The sequence below is a fragment of the Doryrhamphus excisus genome, chromosome 13 (assembly GCF_030265055.1).
Source record: "Doryrhamphus excisus isolate RoL2022-K1 chromosome 13, RoL_Dexc_1.0, whole genome shotgun sequence".
In the NCBI taxonomy this organism is placed as follows: domain Eukaryota; kingdom Metazoa; phylum Chordata; class Actinopteri; order Syngnathiformes; family Syngnathidae; genus Doryrhamphus; species Doryrhamphus excisus.
In genome coordinates, this window is record NC_080478.1 from 192663 (window position 1) to 207220 (window position 14558).

Genomic DNA, 14558 nt, shown 5'->3' on the forward strand with positions numbered 1-14558 from the left:
ATCTTATTTGAAGGCGACGCAGGCCAAACTAGACTCCAGCAAAAAGTGTCAAACAGCGCCCTCTGCTGTCAGGCAAGAGCAGAAACCATAAAAAGCTTACAGCACCTGGTATTCCCAGGCGGTCTCCCATCCAAGTACTAACCAGGCCCGCCCCTGCTTAGCTTCCGAGATCGGACGAGATCGGACGAGATCGGGCGTTTTCAGGGTAGTATGGCTGTAAACTGCCAGGTCAACTGAAAAGATCCTATTTGAAGGTGACGCAGGCCAAACTAGACTCTGACAAAAAGTGTCAAACAGCGCCCTTTGCTGTCAGGCAAGAGCAGAAACCATAAAAAGCTTACAGCACCTGGTATTCCCAGGCGGTCTCCCATCCAAGTACTAACCAGGCCCGCCCCTGCTTAGCTTCCGAGATCGGACGAGATCGGGCGTTTTCAGGGTAGTATGGCCGTAAGCTGCCAGGTCAACTGAAAAGATCCTATTTGAAGGCGACGCAGGCCAAACTAGACTCTGGCAAAAATTGTCAAACAGCGCCCTTTGCTGTCAGGCAAGAGCAGAAACCATAAAAAGCTTACAGCACCTGGTATTCCCAGGCGGTCTCCCATCCAAGTACTAACCAGGCCCGCCCCTTCTTAGCTTCCGAGATCGGGTGTTTTCAGGGTAGTATGGCCGTAAGCTGCCAGGTGAACTGAAAAGATCCTATTTGAAGGTGACGCAGGCCAAACTAGACTCCAGCAAAAAGTGTCAAACAGCGCCCTCTGCTGTCAGGCAAGAGCAGAAACCATAAAAAGCTTACAGCACCTGGTATTCCCAGGCGGTCTCCCATCCAAGTACTAACCAGGCCCGCCCCTGCTTAGCTTCCGAGATCGGACGAGATCAGGCGTTTTAAGGGTAGTATGGCCGTAAGCTGCCAGGTCACCTGAAAAGATCCTATTTGAAGGTGACGCAGGCCAAACTAGACTCCAGCAAAAAGTGTCAAACAGCGCCCTCTGCTGTCAGGCAAGAGCAGAAACCATAAAAAGCTTACAGCACCTGGTATTCCCAGGCGGTCTCCCATCCAAGTACTAACCAGGCCCGCCCCTGCTTAGTTTCCGAGATCAGACGAGATCGGGCGTTTTCAGGGTAGTATGGCCGTAAGCTGCCAGGTCAACTGAAAAGATCCTATTTGAAGGTGACGCAGGCCAAACTTGACTCTGGCAAAAAGTGTCAAACAGCGCCCTTTGCTGTCAGGCAAGAGCAGAAACCATAAAAAGCTTATAGCACCTGGTATTCCCAGGCGGTCTCCCATCCAAGTACTAACCAGGCCCGCCCCTGCTTAGCTTCCGAGATCGGGCGTTTTCAGGGTAGTATGGCCGTAAGCTGCCAGGTCAACTGAAAAGATCCTATTTGAAGGAAACGCAGGCCAAACTAGACTCCAGCAAAAAGTGTCAAACAGCGCCCTCTGCTGTCAGGCATGAGCAGAAACCATAAAAGGCTTACAGCACCTGGTATTCCCAGGCGGTCTCCCATCCAAGTACTAACCAGGCCCACCCCTGTTTAGCTTACGAGATCGGACGAGATCGGGCGTTTTCAGGGTAGTATGACCGTAAGCTGCCAGATCAACTGAAAAGATCCTATTTGAAGGCGACGCAGGCCAAACTAGACTCCAGCAAAAAGTGTCAAACAGCGCCCTCTGCTGTCAGGCAAGAGCAGAAACCATATAAATCTTACAGCACCTGGTATTCCCAGGCGGTCTCCCATCCAAGTACTAACCAGGCCCGCCCCTGCTTAGCTTCCGAGATCGGGCTTTTTCAGGATAGTATGGCCGTAAGCTGCAAGATCAACTGAAAAGATCCTATTTGAAGGCGACGCAGGCCAAACTAGACTCTGGCAAAAAGTGTCAAACAGCGCCCTTTGCTGTCAGGCAAGAGCAGAAACCATCAAAAGCTTACAGCACCTGGTATTCCCAGGCGGTCTCCCATCCAAGTACTAACCAGGCCCGCCCCTGCTTAGCTTCCGAGATCGGACGAGATCAGGCGTTTTAAGGGTAGTATGGCCGTAAGCTGCCAGGTCAACTGAAAAGATCCTATTTGAAGGTGACGCAGGCCAAACTAGACTCCAGCAAAAAGTGTCAAACAGCGCCCTCTGCTGTCAGGCAAGAGCAGAAACCATAAAAAAGCTTACAGCACCTGGTATTCCCAGGCGGTCTCCCATCCAAGTACTAACCAGGCCCGCCCCTGCTTAGCTTCCAAGATCGGACGAGATCTGGCGTTTTCAGGGTCGTATGGCCGTAAGCTGCCAGGTCAACTGAAAAGATCCTATTTGAAGGTGACGCAGGCCAAACTAGACTCTGGCAAAAAGTGTCAAACAGCGCCCTTTGCTGTCAGGCAAGAGCAGAAACCATAAAAAGCTTACAGCACCTGGTATTCCCAGGCGGTCTCCCATCCAAGTACTAACCAGGCCCGCCCCTGCTTAGCTTCCGAGATCGGGCGTTTTCAGGGTAGTATGGCCGTAAGCTGCCAGGTGAAATGAAAAGATCCTATTTGAAGGTGACGCAGGCCAAACTAGACTCCAGCAAAAAGTGTCAAACAGCGCCCTCTGCTGTCAGGCAAGAGCAGAAACCATAAAAAGCTTACAGCACCTGGTATTCCCAGGCGGTCTCCCATCCAAGTACTAACCAGGCCAGCCCCTGCTTACCTTCCGAGATCGGACGAGATCAGGCGTTTTAAGGGTAGTATGTCCGTAAGCTGCCAGGTCAACTGAAAAGATCCTATTTGAAGGTGACGCAGGCCAAACCAGACTCCAGCAAAAAGTGTCAAACAGCGCCCTCTGCTGTCAGGCAAGAGCAGAAACCATAAAAAGCTTTCAGCACCTGGTATTCCCAGGCGGTCTCCCATCCAAGTACTAACCAGGCCCGCCCCTGCTTAGCTTCCGAGATCTGACGAGATCGGGCGTTTTCAGGGTAGTATGGCCGTAAGCTGCCAGGTCAACTGAAAAGATCCTATTTGAAGGTGACGCAGGCCAAACTAGACGCTGGCAAAAAGTGTCAAACAGCGCCCTTTGCTGTCAGGCAAGAGCAGAAACCATAAAAAGCTTACAGCAACTGGTATTCCCAGACGGTCTCCCATCCAAGTACTAACCAGGCCCGCCCCTGCTTAGCGTCCGAGATCGGGCGTTTTCAGGGTAGTTTGGCCGTAAGCTGCCAGGTCAACTGAAAAGATCCTATTTGAAGGCGACGCAGGCCAAACTAGACTCCAGCAAAAAGTGTCAAACAGCGCCCTCTGCTGTCAGGCATGAGCAGAAACCATAAAAGGCTTACATCACCTGGTATTCCCAGGCGGTCTCCCATCCAAGTACTAACCAGGCCCGCCCCTGCTTAGCTTCCGAGATCGGACGAGATCGGGCTTTTTCAGGATAGTATGGCCGTAAGCTGCAAGATCAACTGAAAAGATCCTATTTGAAGGCGACGCAGGCCAAACTAGACTCTGGCAAAAAGTGTCAAACAGCGCCCTTTGCTGTCAGGCAAGAGCAGAAACCATAAAAAGCTTACAGCACCTGGTATTCCCAGGCTGTCTCCCATCCAAGTACTAACCAGGCCCGCCCCTGCTTAGCTTCCGAGATCGGGCGATTTCAGGGTAGTATGGCCGTAAGCTGCCAGGTGAACTGAAAAGATCCTATTTGAAGGTGACGCAGGCCAAACTAGACTCCAGCAAAAAGTGTCAAACAGCGCCCTCTGCTGTCAGGCAAGAGCAGAAACCATAAAAAGCTTACAGCACCTGGTATTCCCAGGCGGTCTCCCATCCAAGTACTAACCAGGCCCTCCCCTGCTTAGCTTCCGAGATCGGACGAGATCAGGCGTTTTAAGGGTAGTATGGCCGTAAGCTGCCAGGTCCACTGAAAAGATCCTATTTGAAGGTGACGCAGGCCAAACTAGACTCCAGCAAAAAGTGTCAAACAGCGCCCTCTGCTGTCAGGCAAGAGCAGAAACCATAAAAAGCTTACAGCACCTGGTATTCCCAGGCGGTCTCCCATCCAAGTACTAACCAGGCCCGCCCCTGCTTAGTTTCCGAGATCAGACGAGATCGGGCGTTTTCAGGGTAGTATGGCCATAAGCTGCCAGGTCAACTGAAAAGATCCTATTTGAAGGTGACGCAGGCCAAACTAGACTCTGGCAAAAAGTGTCAAACAGCGCCCTTTGCTGTCAGGCAAGAGCAGAAACCATAAAAAGCTTACAGCTCCTGGTATTCCCAGGCGGTCTCCCATCCAAGTACTAACCAGGCCCGCCCCTGCTTAGCGTCCGAGATCGGGCGTTTTCAGGGTAGTATGGCCGTAAGCTGCCAGGTGAACTGAAAAGATCCTATTTGAAGGTGACGCAGGCCAAACTAGACTCCAGCAAAAAGTGTCAAACAGCGCCCTCTGCTGTCAGGCAAGAGCAGAAACCATAAAAGGCTTACAGCACCTGGTATTCCCAGGCGGTCTCCCATCCAAGTACTAACCAGGCCCACCCCTGTTTAGCTTACGAGATCGGACGAGATCGGGCATTTTCAGGGTAGTATGACCGTAAGCTGCCAGATCAACTGAAAAGATCCTATTTGAAGGCGACGCAGGCCAAACTAGACTCCAGCAAAAAGTGTCAAACAGCGCCCTCTGATGTCAGGCAAGAGCAGAAACCATAAAAGGCTTACAGCACCTGGTATTCCCAGGCGGTCTCTCATCCAAGTACTAACCAGGCCCGCCCCTGCTTAGCTTCCGAGATCGGACGATATCGGGCGTTTTCAGGGTAGTATGGCCGTAAGCTGCCAGGGCAACTGAAAAGATCCTATTTGAAGGCGACGCAGGCCAAACTAGACTCTGGCAAAAATTGTCAAACAGCGCCCTTTGCTGTCAGGCAAGAGCAGAAACCATAAAAAGCTTACAGCACCTGGTATTCCCAGGCGGTCTGCCATCCAAGTACTAACCAGGCCCGCCCCTGCTTAGCTTCCGAGATCGGGCGATTTCAGGGTAGTATGGCCGTAAGCTGCCAGGTGAACTGAAAAGATCCTATTTGAAGGTGACGCAGGCCAAACTAGACTCCAGCAAAAAGTGTCAAACAGCGCCCTCTGCTGTCAGGCAAGAGCAGAAACCATAAAAAGCTTACAGCACCTGGTATTCCCAGGCGGTCTCCCATCCAAGTACTAACCAGGCCCGCCCCTGCTTAGTTTCCGAGATCAGACGAGATCGGGCGTTTTCAGGGTAGTATGGCCGTAAGCTGCCAGGTCAACTGAAAAGATCCTATTTGAAGGTGACGCAGGCCAAACTAGACTCTGGCAAAAAGTGTCAAACAGCGCCCTTTGCTGTCAGGCAAAAGCAGAAAACATAAAAAGCTTACAGCTCCTGGTATTCCCAGGCGGTCTCCCATCCAAGTACTAACCAGGCCCGCCCCTGCTTAGCGTCCGAGATCGGGCGTTTTCAGGGTAGTATGGCCGTAAGCTGCCAGATCAACTGAAAAGATCCTATTTGAAGGTGACGCAGGCCAAACTAGACTCCAGCAAAAAGTGTCAAACAGCGCCCTCTGCTGTCAGGCAAGAGCAGAAACCATATAAAGCTTACAGCACCTGGTATTTCCAGGCGGTCTCCCATCCAAGTACTAACCAGGCCCGCCCCTGCTTAGCTTCCGAGATCGGACGAGATCGGGCTTTTTCAGGATAGTATGGCCGTAAGCTGCCAGATCAACTAAAAAGATCCTATTTGAAGGCGACGCAGGCCAAACTAGACTCTGGCAAAAAGTGTCAAACAGCGCCCTTTGCTGTCAGGCAAGAGCAGAAACCATAAAAAGCTTACAGCACCTGGTATTCCCAGGCGGTCTCCCATCCAAGTACTAACCAGGCCCGCCCCTACTTAGCTTCCGAGATCGGGCGTTTTCAGGGTAGTATGGCCGTAAGCTGCCAGGTGAACTGAAAAGATCCTATTTGAAGGTGACGCAGGCCAAACTAGACTCCAGCAAAAAGTGTCAAACAGCGCCCTCTGCTGTCAGGCAAGAGCAGAAACCATATAAAGCTTACAGCACCTGGTATTCCCAGGCGGTCTCCCATCCAAGTACTAACCAGGCCCGCCCCTGCTTAGCTTCCGAGATCGGACGAGATCGGGCTTTTTCAGGATAGTATGGCCGTAAGCTGCCAGATCAACTGAAAAGATCCTATTTGAAGGCGACGCAGGCCAAACTAGACTCTGGCAAAAAGTGTCAAACAGCGCCCTTTGCTGTCAGGCAAGAGCAGAAACCATAAAAAGCTTACAGCACCTGGTATTCCCAGGCGGTCTCCCATCCAAGTACTAACCAGGCCCGACCCTGCTTAGCTTCCGAGATCGGGCTTTTTCAGGGTAGTATGGCCGTAAGCTGCCAGGTGAACTGAAAAGATCCTATTTGAAGGTGACGCAGGCCAAACTAGACTCCAGCAAAAAGTGTCAAACAGCGCCCTCTGCTGTCAGGCAAGAGCAGAAACCATAAAAGGCTTACAGCACCTGGTATTCCCAGGCGGTCTCCCATCCAAGTACTAACCAGGCCCACCCCTGTTTAGCTTACGAGATCGGACGAGATCGGGCATTTTCAGGGTAGTATGACCGTAAGCTGCCAGATCAACTGAAAAGATCCTATTTGAAGGCGACGCAGGCCAAACTAGACTCCAGCAAAAAGTGTCAAACAGCGCCCTCTGCTGTCAGGCAAGAGCCGAAACCATAAAAGGCTTACAGCACCTGGTATTCCCAGGCGGTCTCTCATCCAAGTACTAACCAGGCCCGCCCCTGCTTAGCTTCCGAGATCGGACGATATCGGGCGTTTTCAGGGTAGTATGGCCGTAAGCTGCCAGGGCAACTGAAAAGATCCTATTTGAAGGCGACGCAGGCCAAACTAGACTCCAGCAAAAAGTGTCAAACAGCGCCCTCTGCTTTCAGGCAAAAGCAGAAACCATAAAAAGCTTAGAGCACCTGGTATTCCTAGGCGGTTTCCCATCCAAGTACTAACCAGGCCCGCCCCTGCTTAGCTTCCGAGATCGGATGAGATCGGGCGTTTTCAGGGTAGTATGGCTGTAAGCTGCCAAGGCAACTGAAAAGATCCTATTTGAAGGCGACGCAGGCCAAACTAAACTCCAGCAAAAAGTGTCAAACAGCGCCCTCTGCTGTCAGGCAAGAGCAGAAACCATAAAAAGCTTACAGCACCTGGTATTCCCAGGCGGTCTCCCATCCAAGTACTAACCAGGCCAGCCCCTGCTTAGCTTCCGAGATCGGACGAGATCGGGCGTTTTCAGGGTAGTATGGCCGTAAGCTTTAAGGGCAACTGAAAAAATCTTATTTGAAGGCGACGCAGGCCAAACTAGACTCCAGCAAAAAGTGTCAAACAGCGCCCTCTGCTGTCAGGCAAGAGCAGAAACCATAAAAAGCTTACAGCACCTGGTATTCCCAGGCGGTCTCCCATCCAAGTACTAACCAGGCCCGCCCCTGCTTTGCTTCCGAGATCGGACGAGATCGGGCGTTTTCAGGGTAGTATGGCCGTAAGCTTTAAGGGCAACTGAAAAAATCTTATTTGAAGGCGACGCAGGCCAAACTAGACTCCAGCAAAAAGTGTCAAACAGCGCCCTCTGCTGTCAGGCAAGAGCAGAAACCATAAAAAGCTTACAGCACCTGGTATTCCCAGGCGGTCTCCCATCCAAGTACTAACCAGGCCCGCCCCTGCTTAGCTTCCGAGATCGGACGAGATCGGACGAGATCGGGCGTTTTCAGGGTAGTATGGCTGTAAACTGCCAGGTCAACTGAAAAGATCCTATTTGAAGGTGACGCAGGCCAAACTAGACTCTGACAAAAAGTGTCAAACAGCGCCCTTTGCTGTCAGGCAAGAGCAGAAACCATAAAAAGCTTACAGCACCTGGTATTCCCAGGCGGTCTCCCATCCAAGTACTAACCAGGCCCGCCCCTGCTTAGCTTCCGAGATCGGACGAGATCGGGCGTTTTCAGGGTAGTATGGCCGTAAGCTGCCAGGTCAACTGAAAAGATCCTATTTGAAGGCGACGCAGGCCAAACTAGACTCTGGCAAAAATTGTCAAACAGCGCCCTTTGCTGTCAGGCAAGAGCAGAAACCATAAAAAGCTTACAGCACCTGGTATTCCCAGGCGGTCTCCCATCCAAGTACTAACCAGGCCCGCCCCTTCTTAGCTTCCGAGATCGGGTGTTTTCAGGGTAGTATGGCCGTAAGCTGCCAGGTGAACTGAAAAGATCCTATTTGAAGGTGACGCAGGCCAAACTAGACTCCAGCAAAAAGTGTCAAACAGCGCCCTCTGCTGTCAGGCAAGAGCAGAAACCATAAAAAGCTTACAGCACCTGGTATTCCCAGGCGGTCTCCCATCCAAGTACTAACCAGGCCCGCCCCTGCTTAGCTTCCGAGATCGGACGAGATCAGGCGTTTTAAGGGTAGTATGGCCGTAAGCTGCCAGGTCACCTGAAAAGATCCTATTTGAAGGTGACGCAGGCCAAACTAGACTCCAGCAAAAAGTGTCAAACAGCGCCCTCTGCTGTCAGGCAAGAGCAGAAACCATAAAAAGCTTACAGCACCTGGTATTCCCAGGCGGTCTCCCATCCAAGTACTAACCAGGCCCGCCCCTGCTTAGTTTCCGAGATCAGACGAGATCGGGCGTTTTCAGGGTAGTATGGCCGTAAGCTGCCAGGTCAACTGAAAAGATCCTATTTGAAGGTGACGCAGGCCAAACTTGACTCTGGCAAAAAGTGTCAAACAGCGCCCTTTGCTGTCAGGCAAGAGCAGAAACCATAAAAAGCTTATAGCACCTGGTATTCCCAGGCGGTCTCCCATCCAAGTACTAACCAGGCCCGCCCCTGCTTAGCTTCCGAGATCGGGCGTTTTCAGGGTAGTATGGCCGTAAGCTGCCAGGTCAACTGAAAAGATCCTATTTGAAGGAAACGCAGGCCAAACTAGACTCCAGCAAAAAGTGTCAAACAGCGCCCTCTGCTGTCAGGCATGAGCAGAAACCATAAAAGGCTTACAGCACCTGGTATTCCCAGGCGGTCTCCCATCCAAGTACTAACCAGGCCCACCCCTGTTTAGCTTACGAGATCGGACGAGATCGGGCGTTTTCAGGGTAGTATGACCGTAAGCTGCCAGATCAACTGAAAAGATCCTATTTGAAGGCGACGCAGGCCAAACTAGACTCCAGCAAAAAGTGTCAAACAGCGCCCTCTGCTGTCAGGCAAGAGCAGAAACCATATAAATCTTACAGCACCTGGTATTCCCAGGCGGTCTCCCATCCAAGTACTAACCAGGCCCGCCCCTGCTTAGCTTCCGAGATCGGGCTTTTTCAGGATAGTATGGCCGTAAGCTGCAAGATCAACTGAAAAGATCCTATTTGAAGGCGACGCAGGCCAAACTAGACTCTGGCAAAAAGTGTCAAACAGCGCCCTTTGCTGTCAGGCAAGAGCAGAAACCATCAAAAGCTTACAGCACCTGGTATTCCCAGGCGGTCTCCCATCCAAGTACTAACCAGGCCCGCCCCTGCTTAGCTTCCGAGATCGGACGAGATCAGGCGTTTTAAGGGTAGTATGGCCGTAAGCTGCCAGGTCAACTGAAAAGATCCTATTTGAAGGTGACGCAGGCCAAACTAGACTCCAGCAAAAAGTGTCAAACAGCGCCCTCTGCTGTCAGGCAAGAGCAGAAACCATAAAAAAGCTTACAGCACCTGGTATTCCCAGGCGGTCTCCCATCCAAGTACTAACCAGGCCCGCCCCTGCTTAGCTTCCAAGATCGGACGAGATCTGGCGTTTTCAGGGTCGTATGGCCGTAAGCTGCCAGGTCAACTGAAAAGATCCTATTTGAAGGTGACGCAGGCCAAACTAGACTCTGGCAAAAAGTGTCAAACAGCGCCCTTTGCTGTCAGGCAAGAGCAGAAACCATAAAAAGCTTACAGCACCTGGTATTCCCAGGCGGTCTCCCATCCAAGTACTAACCAGGCCCGCCCCTGCTTAGCTTCCGAGATCGGGCGTTTTCAGGGTAGTATGGCCGTAAGCTGCCAGGTGAAATGAAAAGATCCTATTTGAAGGTGACGCAGGCCAAACTAGACTCCAGCAAAAAGTGTCAAACAGCGCCCTCTGCTGTCAGGCAAGAGCAGAAACCATAAAAAGCTTACAGCACCTGGTATTCCCAGGCGGTCTCCCATCCAAGTACTAACCAGGCCAGCCCCTGCTTACCTTCCGAGATCGGACGAGATCAGGCGTTTTAAGGGTAGTATGTCCGTAAGCTGCCAGGTCAACTGAAAAGATCCTATTTGAAGGTGACGCAGGCCAAACCAGACTCCAGCAAAAAGTGTCAAACAGCGCCCTCTGCTGTCAGGCAAGAGCAGAAACCATAAAAAGCTTTCAGCACCTGGTATTCCCAGGCGGTCTCCCATCCAAGTACTAACCAGGCCCGCCCCTGCTTAGCTTCCGAGATCTGACGAGATCGGGCGTTTTCAGGGTAGTATGGCCGTAAGCTGCCAGGTCAACTGAAAAGATCCTATTTGAAGGTGACGCAGGCCAAACTAGACGCTGGCAAAAAGTGTCAAACAGCGCCCTTTGCTGTCAGGCAAGAGCAGAAACCATAAAAAGCTTACAGCAACTGGTATTCCCAGACGGTCTCCCATCCAAGTACTAACCAGGCCCGCCCCTGCTTAGCGTCCGAGATCGGGCGTTTTCAGGGTAGTTTGGCCGTAAGCTGCCAGGTCAACTGAAAAGATCCTATTTGAAGGCGACGCAGGCCAAACTAGACTCCAGCAAAAAGTGTCAAACAGCGCCCTCTGCTGTCAGGCATGAGCAGAAACCATAAAAGGCTTACATCACCTGGTATTCCCAGGCGGTCTCCCATCCAAGTACTAACCAGGCCCGCCCCTGCTTAGCTTCCGAGATCGGACGAGATCGGGCTTTTTCAGGATAGTATGGCCGTAAGCTGCAAGATCAACTGAAAAGATCCTATTTGAAGGCGACGCAGGCCAAACTAGACTCTGGCAAAAAGTGTCAAACAGCGCCCTTTGCTGTCAGGCAAGAGCAGAAACCATAAAAAGCTTACAGCACCTGGTATTCCCAGGCTGTCTCCCATCCAAGTACTAACCAGGCCCGCCCCTGCTTAGCTTCCGAGATCGGGCGATTTCAGGGTAGTATGGCCGTAAGCTGCCAGGTGAACTGAAAAGATCCTATTTGAAGGTGACGCAGGCCAAACTAGACTCCAGCAAAAAGTGTCAAACAGCGCCCTCTGCTGTCAGGCAAGAGCAGAAACCATAAAAAGCTTACAGCACCTGGTATTCCCAGGCGGTCTCCCATCCAAGTACTAACCAGGCCCTCCCCTGCTTAGCTTCCGAGATCGGACGAGATCAGGCGTTTTAAGGGTAGTATGGCCGTAAGCTGCCAGGTCCACTGAAAAGATCCTATTTGAAGGTGACGCAGGCCAAACTAGACTCCAGCAAAAAGTGTCAAACAGCGCCCTCTGCTGTCAGGCAAGAGCAGAAACCATAAAAAGCTTACAGCACCTGGTATTCCCAGGCGGTCTCCCATCCAAGTACTAACCAGGCCCGCCCCTGCTTAGTTTCCGAGATCAGACGAGATCGGGCGTTTTCAGGGTAGTATGGCCATAAGCTGCCAGGTCAACTGAAAAGATCCTATTTGAAGGTGACGCAGGCCAAACTAGACTCTGGCAAAAAGTGTCAAACAGCGCCCTTTGCTGTCAGGCAAGAGCAGAAACCATAAAAAGCTTACAGCTCCTGGTATTCCCAGGCGGTCTCCCATCCAAGTACTAACCAGGCCCGCCCCTGCTTAGCGTCCGAGATCGGGCGTTTTCAGGGTAGTATGGCCGTAAGCTGCCAGGTGAACTGAAAAGATCCTATTTGAAGGTGACGCAGGCCAAACTAGACTCCAGCAAAAAGTGTCAAACAGCGCCCTCTGCTGTCAGGCAAGAGCAGAAACCATAAAAGGCTTACAGCACCTGGTATTCCCAGGCGGTCTCCCATCCAAGTACTAACCAGGCCCACCCCTGTTTAGCTTACGAGATCGGACGAGATCGGGCATTTTCAGGGTAGTATGACCGTAAGCTGCCAGATCAACTGAAAAGATCCTATTTGAAGGCGACGCAGGCCAAACTAGACTCCAGCAAAAAGTGTCAAACAGCGCCCTCTGATGTCAGGCAAGAGCAGAAACCATAAAAGGCTTACAGCACCTGGTATTCCCAGGCGGTCTCTCATCCAAGTACTAACCAGGCCCGCCCCTGCTTAGCTTCCGAGATCGGACGATATCGGGCGTTTTCAGGGTAGTATGGCCGTAAGCTGCCAGGGCAACTGAAAAGATCCTATTTGAAGGCGACGCAGGCCAAACTAGACTCTGGCAAAAATTGTCAAACAGCGCCCTTTGCTGTCAGGCAAGAGCAGAAACCATAAAAAGCTTACAGCACCTGGTATTCCCAGGCGGTCTGCCATCCAAGTACTAACCAGGCCCGCCCCTGCTTAGCTTCCGAGATCGGGCGATTTCAGGGTAGTATGGCCGTAAGCTGCCAGGTGAACTGAAAAGATCCTATTTGAAGGTGACGCAGGCCAAACTAGACTCCAGCAAAAAGTGTCAAACAGCGCCCTCTGCTGTCAGGCAAGAGCAGAAACCATAAAAAGCTTACAGCACCTGGTATTCCCAGGCGGTCTCCCATCCAAGTACTAACCAGGCCCGCCCCTGCTTAGTTTCCGAGATCAGACGAGATCGGGCGTTTTCAGGGTAGTATGGCCGTAAGCTGCCAGGTCAACTGAAAAGATCCTATTTGAAGGTGACGCAGGCCAAACTAGACTCTGGCAAAAAGTGTCAAACAGCGCCCTTTGCTGTCAGGCAAAAGCAGAAAACATAAAAAGCTTACAGCTCCTGGTATTCCCAGGCGGTCTCCCATCCAAGTACTAACCAGGCCCGCCCCTGCTTAGCGTCCGAGATCGGGCGTTTTCAGGGTAGTATGGCCGTAAGCTGCCAGATCAACTGAAAAGATCCTATTTGAAGGTGACGCAGGCCAAACTAGACTCCAGCAAAAAGTGTCAAACAGCGCCCTCTGCTGTCAGGCAAGAGCAGAAACCATATAAAGCTTACAGCACCTGGTATTTCCAGGCGGTCTCCCATCCAAGTACTAACCAGGCCCGCCCCTGCTTAGCTTCCGAGATCGGACGAGATCGGGCTTTTTCAGGATAGTATGGCCGTAAGCTGCCAGATCAACTAAAAAGATCCTATTTGAAGGCGACGCAGGCCAAACTAGACTCTGGCAAAAAGTGTCAAACAGCGCCCTTTGCTGTCAGGCAAGAGCAGAAACCATAAAAAGCTTACAGCACCTGGTATTCCCAGGCGGTCTCCCATCCAAGTACTAACCAGGCCCGCCCCTACTTAGCTTCCGAGATCGGGCGTTTTCAGGGTAGTATGGCCGTAAGCTGCCAGGTGAACTGAAAAGATCCTATTTGAAGGTGACGCAGGCCAAACTAGACTCCAGCAAAAAGTGTCAAACAGCGCCCTCTGCTGTCAGGCAAGAGCAGAAACCATATAAAGCTTACAGCACCTGGTATTCCCAGGCGGTCTCCCATCCAAGTACTAACCAGGCCCGCCCCTGCTTAGCTTCCGAGATCGGACGAGATCGGGCTTTTTCAGGATAGTATGGCCGTAAGCTGCCAGATCAACTGAAAAGATCCTATTTGAAGGCGACGCAGGCCAAACTAGACTCTGGCAAAAAGTGTCAAACAGCGCCCTTTGCTGTCAGGCAAGAGCAGAAACCATAAAAAGCTTACAGCACCTGGTATTCCCAGGCGGTCTCCCATCCAAGTACTAACCAGGCCCGCCCCTGCTTAGCTTCCGAGATCGGGCGTTTTCAGGGTAGTATGGCCGTAAGCTGCCAGGTGAACTGAAAAGATCCTATTTGAAGGTGACGCAGGCCAAACTAGACTCCAGCAAAAAGTGTCAAACAGCGCCCTCTGCTGTCAGGCAAGAGCAGAAACCATAAAAAGCTTACAGCACCTGGTATTCCCAGGCGGTCTCCCATCCAAGTACTAACCAGGCCAGCCCCTGCTTACCTTCCGAGATCGGACGAGATCAGGCGTTTTAAGGGTAGTATGTCCGTAAGCTGCCAGGTCAACTGAAAAGATCCTATTTGAAGGTGACGCAGGCCAAACTAGACTCCAGCAAAAAGTGTCAAACAGCGCCCTCTGCTGTCAGGCAAGAGCAGAAACCATAAAAAGCTTACAGCACCTGGTATTCCCAGACGGTCTCCCATCCAAGTACTAACCAGGCCCGCCCCTGCTTAGCGTCCGAGATCGGGCGTTTTAAGGGTAGTTTGGCCGTAAGCTGCCAGGTCAACTGAAAAGATCCTATTTGAAGGCGACGCAGGCCAAACTAGACTCCAGCAAAAAGTGTCAAACAGCGCCCTCTGCTGTCAGGCATGAGCAGAAACCATAAAAGGCTTACAGCACCTGGTATTCCCAGGCGGTCTCCCATCCACGTACTAACCAGGCCCGCCCCTGCTTAGCTTCCGAGATCGGACAAGATCGGGCTTTTTCAGGATAGTATGGCCGTAAGCT

General features: G+C 51.7%; 39 non-coding genes and 25 pseudogenes across 39 annotated transcripts; all 64 read right to left on the reverse strand.

The window, feature by feature from the left end:
* Positions 1 to 93: 93 nt before the first annotated feature.
* On the reverse strand, positions 94 to 222 carry LOC131099702 (5S ribosomal RNA; annotated as a pseudogene).
* Positions 223 to 334: 112 nt separating this feature from the next.
* On the reverse strand, positions 335 to 453 carry LOC131142829 (5S ribosomal RNA). The gene has a single exon (XR_009132894.1). It is a non-coding gene; the product is annotated as a 5S ribosomal RNA (ribosomal RNA).
* Positions 454 to 565: 112 nt separating this feature from the next.
* On the reverse strand, positions 566 to 674 carry LOC131101228 (5S ribosomal RNA; annotated as a pseudogene).
* A 112-nt stretch (positions 675 to 786) lies between these two features.
* LOC131143313 (5S ribosomal RNA) lies at positions 787 to 905 on the reverse strand. The gene has a single exon (XR_009133364.1). It is a non-coding gene; the product is annotated as a 5S ribosomal RNA (ribosomal RNA).
* A 112-nt stretch (positions 906 to 1017) lies between these two features.
* Positions 1018 to 1136, reverse strand: LOC131097395 (5S ribosomal RNA). The gene has a single exon (XR_009116303.1). It is a non-coding gene; the product is annotated as a 5S ribosomal RNA (ribosomal RNA).
* Positions 1137 to 1248: 112 nt separating this feature from the next.
* Positions 1249 to 1357, reverse strand: LOC131141081 (5S ribosomal RNA; annotated as a pseudogene).
* Positions 1358 to 1469: 112 nt separating this feature from the next.
* On the reverse strand, positions 1470 to 1588 carry LOC131097678 (5S ribosomal RNA). The gene has a single exon (XR_009116574.1). It is a non-coding gene; the product is annotated as a 5S ribosomal RNA (ribosomal RNA).
* Positions 1589 to 1700: 112 nt separating this feature from the next.
* On the reverse strand, positions 1701 to 1809 carry LOC131142352 (5S ribosomal RNA; annotated as a pseudogene).
* A 112-nt stretch (positions 1810 to 1921) lies between these two features.
* Positions 1922 to 2040, reverse strand: LOC131143314 (5S ribosomal RNA). The gene has a single exon (XR_009133365.1). It is a non-coding gene; the product is annotated as a 5S ribosomal RNA (ribosomal RNA).
* Positions 2041 to 2153: 113 nt separating this feature from the next.
* On the reverse strand, positions 2154 to 2272 carry LOC131099198 (5S ribosomal RNA). The gene has a single exon (XR_009118034.1). It is a non-coding gene; the product is annotated as a 5S ribosomal RNA (ribosomal RNA).
* Positions 2273 to 2384: 112 nt separating this feature from the next.
* On the reverse strand, positions 2385 to 2493 carry LOC131100394 (5S ribosomal RNA; annotated as a pseudogene).
* Positions 2494 to 2605: 112 nt separating this feature from the next.
* On the reverse strand, positions 2606 to 2724 carry LOC131100065 (5S ribosomal RNA). The gene has a single exon (XR_009118832.1). It is a non-coding gene; the product is annotated as a 5S ribosomal RNA (ribosomal RNA).
* Positions 2725 to 2836: 112 nt separating this feature from the next.
* LOC131097168 (5S ribosomal RNA) lies at positions 2837 to 2955 on the reverse strand. The gene has a single exon (XR_009116080.1). It is a non-coding gene; the product is annotated as a 5S ribosomal RNA (ribosomal RNA).
* Positions 2956 to 3067: 112 nt separating this feature from the next.
* Positions 3068 to 3176, reverse strand: LOC131142501 (5S ribosomal RNA; annotated as a pseudogene).
* Positions 3177 to 3288: 112 nt separating this feature from the next.
* LOC131099228 (5S ribosomal RNA) lies at positions 3289 to 3407 on the reverse strand. Its single transcript, XR_009118063.1, has one exon. It is a non-coding gene; the product is annotated as a 5S ribosomal RNA (ribosomal RNA).
* A 112-nt stretch (positions 3408 to 3519) lies between these two features.
* LOC131142215 (5S ribosomal RNA) lies at positions 3520 to 3628 on the reverse strand (annotated as a pseudogene).
* Positions 3629 to 3740: 112 nt separating this feature from the next.
* On the reverse strand, positions 3741 to 3859 carry LOC131142997 (5S ribosomal RNA). The gene has a single exon (XR_009133054.1). It is a non-coding gene; the product is annotated as a 5S ribosomal RNA (ribosomal RNA).
* Positions 3860 to 3971: 112 nt separating this feature from the next.
* Positions 3972 to 4090, reverse strand: LOC131098078 (5S ribosomal RNA). The gene has a single exon (XR_009116959.1). It is a non-coding gene; the product is annotated as a 5S ribosomal RNA (ribosomal RNA).
* A 112-nt stretch (positions 4091 to 4202) lies between these two features.
* On the reverse strand, positions 4203 to 4311 carry LOC131141674 (5S ribosomal RNA; annotated as a pseudogene).
* Positions 4312 to 4423: 112 nt separating this feature from the next.
* Positions 4424 to 4542, reverse strand: LOC131098524 (5S ribosomal RNA). Its single transcript, XR_009117393.1, has one exon. It is a non-coding gene; the product is annotated as a 5S ribosomal RNA (ribosomal RNA).
* A 112-nt stretch (positions 4543 to 4654) lies between these two features.
* On the reverse strand, positions 4655 to 4773 carry LOC131099532 (5S ribosomal RNA). Its single transcript, XR_009118359.1, has one exon. It is a non-coding gene; the product is annotated as a 5S ribosomal RNA (ribosomal RNA).
* Positions 4774 to 4885: 112 nt separating this feature from the next.
* LOC131141623 (5S ribosomal RNA) lies at positions 4886 to 4994 on the reverse strand (annotated as a pseudogene).
* A 112-nt stretch (positions 4995 to 5106) lies between these two features.
* LOC131097397 (5S ribosomal RNA) lies at positions 5107 to 5225 on the reverse strand. The gene has a single exon (XR_009116305.1). It is a non-coding gene; the product is annotated as a 5S ribosomal RNA (ribosomal RNA).
* A 112-nt stretch (positions 5226 to 5337) lies between these two features.
* LOC131141675 (5S ribosomal RNA) lies at positions 5338 to 5446 on the reverse strand (annotated as a pseudogene).
* Positions 5447 to 5558: 112 nt separating this feature from the next.
* LOC131099277 (5S ribosomal RNA) lies at positions 5559 to 5677 on the reverse strand. Its single transcript, XR_009118111.1, has one exon. It is a non-coding gene; the product is annotated as a 5S ribosomal RNA (ribosomal RNA).
* A 112-nt stretch (positions 5678 to 5789) lies between these two features.
* Positions 5790 to 5898, reverse strand: LOC131101259 (5S ribosomal RNA; annotated as a pseudogene).
* A 112-nt stretch (positions 5899 to 6010) lies between these two features.
* Positions 6011 to 6129, reverse strand: LOC131097834 (5S ribosomal RNA). The gene has a single exon (XR_009116724.1). It is a non-coding gene; the product is annotated as a 5S ribosomal RNA (ribosomal RNA).
* A 112-nt stretch (positions 6130 to 6241) lies between these two features.
* Positions 6242 to 6350, reverse strand: LOC131101004 (5S ribosomal RNA; annotated as a pseudogene).
* A 112-nt stretch (positions 6351 to 6462) lies between these two features.
* LOC131098525 (5S ribosomal RNA) lies at positions 6463 to 6581 on the reverse strand. Its single transcript, XR_009117394.1, has one exon. It is a non-coding gene; the product is annotated as a 5S ribosomal RNA (ribosomal RNA).
* A 112-nt stretch (positions 6582 to 6693) lies between these two features.
* Positions 6694 to 6812, reverse strand: LOC131099533 (5S ribosomal RNA). The gene has a single exon (XR_009118360.1). It is a non-coding gene; the product is annotated as a 5S ribosomal RNA (ribosomal RNA).
* A 112-nt stretch (positions 6813 to 6924) lies between these two features.
* LOC131099091 (5S ribosomal RNA) lies at positions 6925 to 7043 on the reverse strand. Its single transcript, XR_009117929.1, has one exon. It is a non-coding gene; the product is annotated as a 5S ribosomal RNA (ribosomal RNA).
* A 112-nt stretch (positions 7044 to 7155) lies between these two features.
* Positions 7156 to 7274, reverse strand: LOC131142622 (5S ribosomal RNA). Its single transcript, XR_009132694.1, has one exon. It is a non-coding gene; the product is annotated as a 5S ribosomal RNA (ribosomal RNA).
* Positions 7275 to 7386: 112 nt separating this feature from the next.
* Positions 7387 to 7505, reverse strand: LOC131142707 (5S ribosomal RNA). Its single transcript, XR_009132776.1, has one exon. It is a non-coding gene; the product is annotated as a 5S ribosomal RNA (ribosomal RNA).
* Positions 7506 to 7617: 112 nt separating this feature from the next.
* Positions 7618 to 7746, reverse strand: LOC131099704 (5S ribosomal RNA; annotated as a pseudogene).
* Positions 7747 to 7858: 112 nt separating this feature from the next.
* Positions 7859 to 7977, reverse strand: LOC131142840 (5S ribosomal RNA). Its single transcript, XR_009132905.1, has one exon. It is a non-coding gene; the product is annotated as a 5S ribosomal RNA (ribosomal RNA).
* A 112-nt stretch (positions 7978 to 8089) lies between these two features.
* Positions 8090 to 8198, reverse strand: LOC131101229 (5S ribosomal RNA; annotated as a pseudogene).
* A 112-nt stretch (positions 8199 to 8310) lies between these two features.
* On the reverse strand, positions 8311 to 8429 carry LOC131143316 (5S ribosomal RNA). Its single transcript, XR_009133367.1, has one exon. It is a non-coding gene; the product is annotated as a 5S ribosomal RNA (ribosomal RNA).
* Positions 8430 to 8541: 112 nt separating this feature from the next.
* On the reverse strand, positions 8542 to 8660 carry LOC131097398 (5S ribosomal RNA). Its single transcript, XR_009116306.1, has one exon. It is a non-coding gene; the product is annotated as a 5S ribosomal RNA (ribosomal RNA).
* A 112-nt stretch (positions 8661 to 8772) lies between these two features.
* LOC131141083 (5S ribosomal RNA) lies at positions 8773 to 8881 on the reverse strand (annotated as a pseudogene).
* Positions 8882 to 8993: 112 nt separating this feature from the next.
* LOC131097679 (5S ribosomal RNA) lies at positions 8994 to 9112 on the reverse strand. The gene has a single exon (XR_009116575.1). It is a non-coding gene; the product is annotated as a 5S ribosomal RNA (ribosomal RNA).
* Positions 9113 to 9224: 112 nt separating this feature from the next.
* LOC131142353 (5S ribosomal RNA) lies at positions 9225 to 9333 on the reverse strand (annotated as a pseudogene).
* A 112-nt stretch (positions 9334 to 9445) lies between these two features.
* On the reverse strand, positions 9446 to 9564 carry LOC131143317 (5S ribosomal RNA). The gene has a single exon (XR_009133368.1). It is a non-coding gene; the product is annotated as a 5S ribosomal RNA (ribosomal RNA).
* Positions 9565 to 9677: 113 nt separating this feature from the next.
* Positions 9678 to 9796, reverse strand: LOC131099199 (5S ribosomal RNA). Its single transcript, XR_009118035.1, has one exon. It is a non-coding gene; the product is annotated as a 5S ribosomal RNA (ribosomal RNA).
* Positions 9797 to 9908: 112 nt separating this feature from the next.
* On the reverse strand, positions 9909 to 10017 carry LOC131100395 (5S ribosomal RNA; annotated as a pseudogene).
* A 112-nt stretch (positions 10018 to 10129) lies between these two features.
* Positions 10130 to 10248, reverse strand: LOC131100066 (5S ribosomal RNA). The gene has a single exon (XR_009118833.1). It is a non-coding gene; the product is annotated as a 5S ribosomal RNA (ribosomal RNA).
* A 112-nt stretch (positions 10249 to 10360) lies between these two features.
* LOC131097169 (5S ribosomal RNA) lies at positions 10361 to 10479 on the reverse strand. The gene has a single exon (XR_009116081.1). It is a non-coding gene; the product is annotated as a 5S ribosomal RNA (ribosomal RNA).
* Positions 10480 to 10591: 112 nt separating this feature from the next.
* LOC131142502 (5S ribosomal RNA) lies at positions 10592 to 10700 on the reverse strand (annotated as a pseudogene).
* A 112-nt stretch (positions 10701 to 10812) lies between these two features.
* LOC131099229 (5S ribosomal RNA) lies at positions 10813 to 10931 on the reverse strand. Its single transcript, XR_009118064.1, has one exon. It is a non-coding gene; the product is annotated as a 5S ribosomal RNA (ribosomal RNA).
* Positions 10932 to 11043: 112 nt separating this feature from the next.
* On the reverse strand, positions 11044 to 11152 carry LOC131142216 (5S ribosomal RNA; annotated as a pseudogene).
* Positions 11153 to 11264: 112 nt separating this feature from the next.
* Positions 11265 to 11383, reverse strand: LOC131142998 (5S ribosomal RNA). The gene has a single exon (XR_009133055.1). It is a non-coding gene; the product is annotated as a 5S ribosomal RNA (ribosomal RNA).
* Positions 11384 to 11495: 112 nt separating this feature from the next.
* LOC131098079 (5S ribosomal RNA) lies at positions 11496 to 11614 on the reverse strand. The gene has a single exon (XR_009116960.1). It is a non-coding gene; the product is annotated as a 5S ribosomal RNA (ribosomal RNA).
* A 112-nt stretch (positions 11615 to 11726) lies between these two features.
* LOC131141677 (5S ribosomal RNA) lies at positions 11727 to 11835 on the reverse strand (annotated as a pseudogene).
* Positions 11836 to 11947: 112 nt separating this feature from the next.
* LOC131098526 (5S ribosomal RNA) lies at positions 11948 to 12066 on the reverse strand. The gene has a single exon (XR_009117395.1). It is a non-coding gene; the product is annotated as a 5S ribosomal RNA (ribosomal RNA).
* A 112-nt stretch (positions 12067 to 12178) lies between these two features.
* LOC131099534 (5S ribosomal RNA) lies at positions 12179 to 12297 on the reverse strand. Its single transcript, XR_009118361.1, has one exon. It is a non-coding gene; the product is annotated as a 5S ribosomal RNA (ribosomal RNA).
* A 112-nt stretch (positions 12298 to 12409) lies between these two features.
* On the reverse strand, positions 12410 to 12518 carry LOC131141624 (5S ribosomal RNA; annotated as a pseudogene).
* Positions 12519 to 12630: 112 nt separating this feature from the next.
* Positions 12631 to 12749, reverse strand: LOC131097399 (5S ribosomal RNA). Its single transcript, XR_009116307.1, has one exon. It is a non-coding gene; the product is annotated as a 5S ribosomal RNA (ribosomal RNA).
* Positions 12750 to 12861: 112 nt separating this feature from the next.
* On the reverse strand, positions 12862 to 12970 carry LOC131141678 (5S ribosomal RNA; annotated as a pseudogene).
* A 112-nt stretch (positions 12971 to 13082) lies between these two features.
* LOC131099278 (5S ribosomal RNA) lies at positions 13083 to 13201 on the reverse strand. The gene has a single exon (XR_009118112.1). It is a non-coding gene; the product is annotated as a 5S ribosomal RNA (ribosomal RNA).
* A 112-nt stretch (positions 13202 to 13313) lies between these two features.
* Positions 13314 to 13422, reverse strand: LOC131101260 (5S ribosomal RNA; annotated as a pseudogene).
* Positions 13423 to 13534: 112 nt separating this feature from the next.
* LOC131097836 (5S ribosomal RNA) lies at positions 13535 to 13653 on the reverse strand. The gene has a single exon (XR_009116725.1). It is a non-coding gene; the product is annotated as a 5S ribosomal RNA (ribosomal RNA).
* Positions 13654 to 13765: 112 nt separating this feature from the next.
* LOC131100396 (5S ribosomal RNA) lies at positions 13766 to 13874 on the reverse strand (annotated as a pseudogene).
* Positions 13875 to 13986: 112 nt separating this feature from the next.
* Positions 13987 to 14105, reverse strand: LOC131100067 (5S ribosomal RNA). The gene has a single exon (XR_009118834.1). It is a non-coding gene; the product is annotated as a 5S ribosomal RNA (ribosomal RNA).
* A 112-nt stretch (positions 14106 to 14217) lies between these two features.
* LOC131142260 (5S ribosomal RNA) lies at positions 14218 to 14326 on the reverse strand (annotated as a pseudogene).
* A 112-nt stretch (positions 14327 to 14438) lies between these two features.
* LOC131100134 (5S ribosomal RNA) lies at positions 14439 to 14557 on the reverse strand. The gene has a single exon (XR_009118899.1). It is a non-coding gene; the product is annotated as a 5S ribosomal RNA (ribosomal RNA).
* Position 14558: the final 1 nt, after the last annotated feature.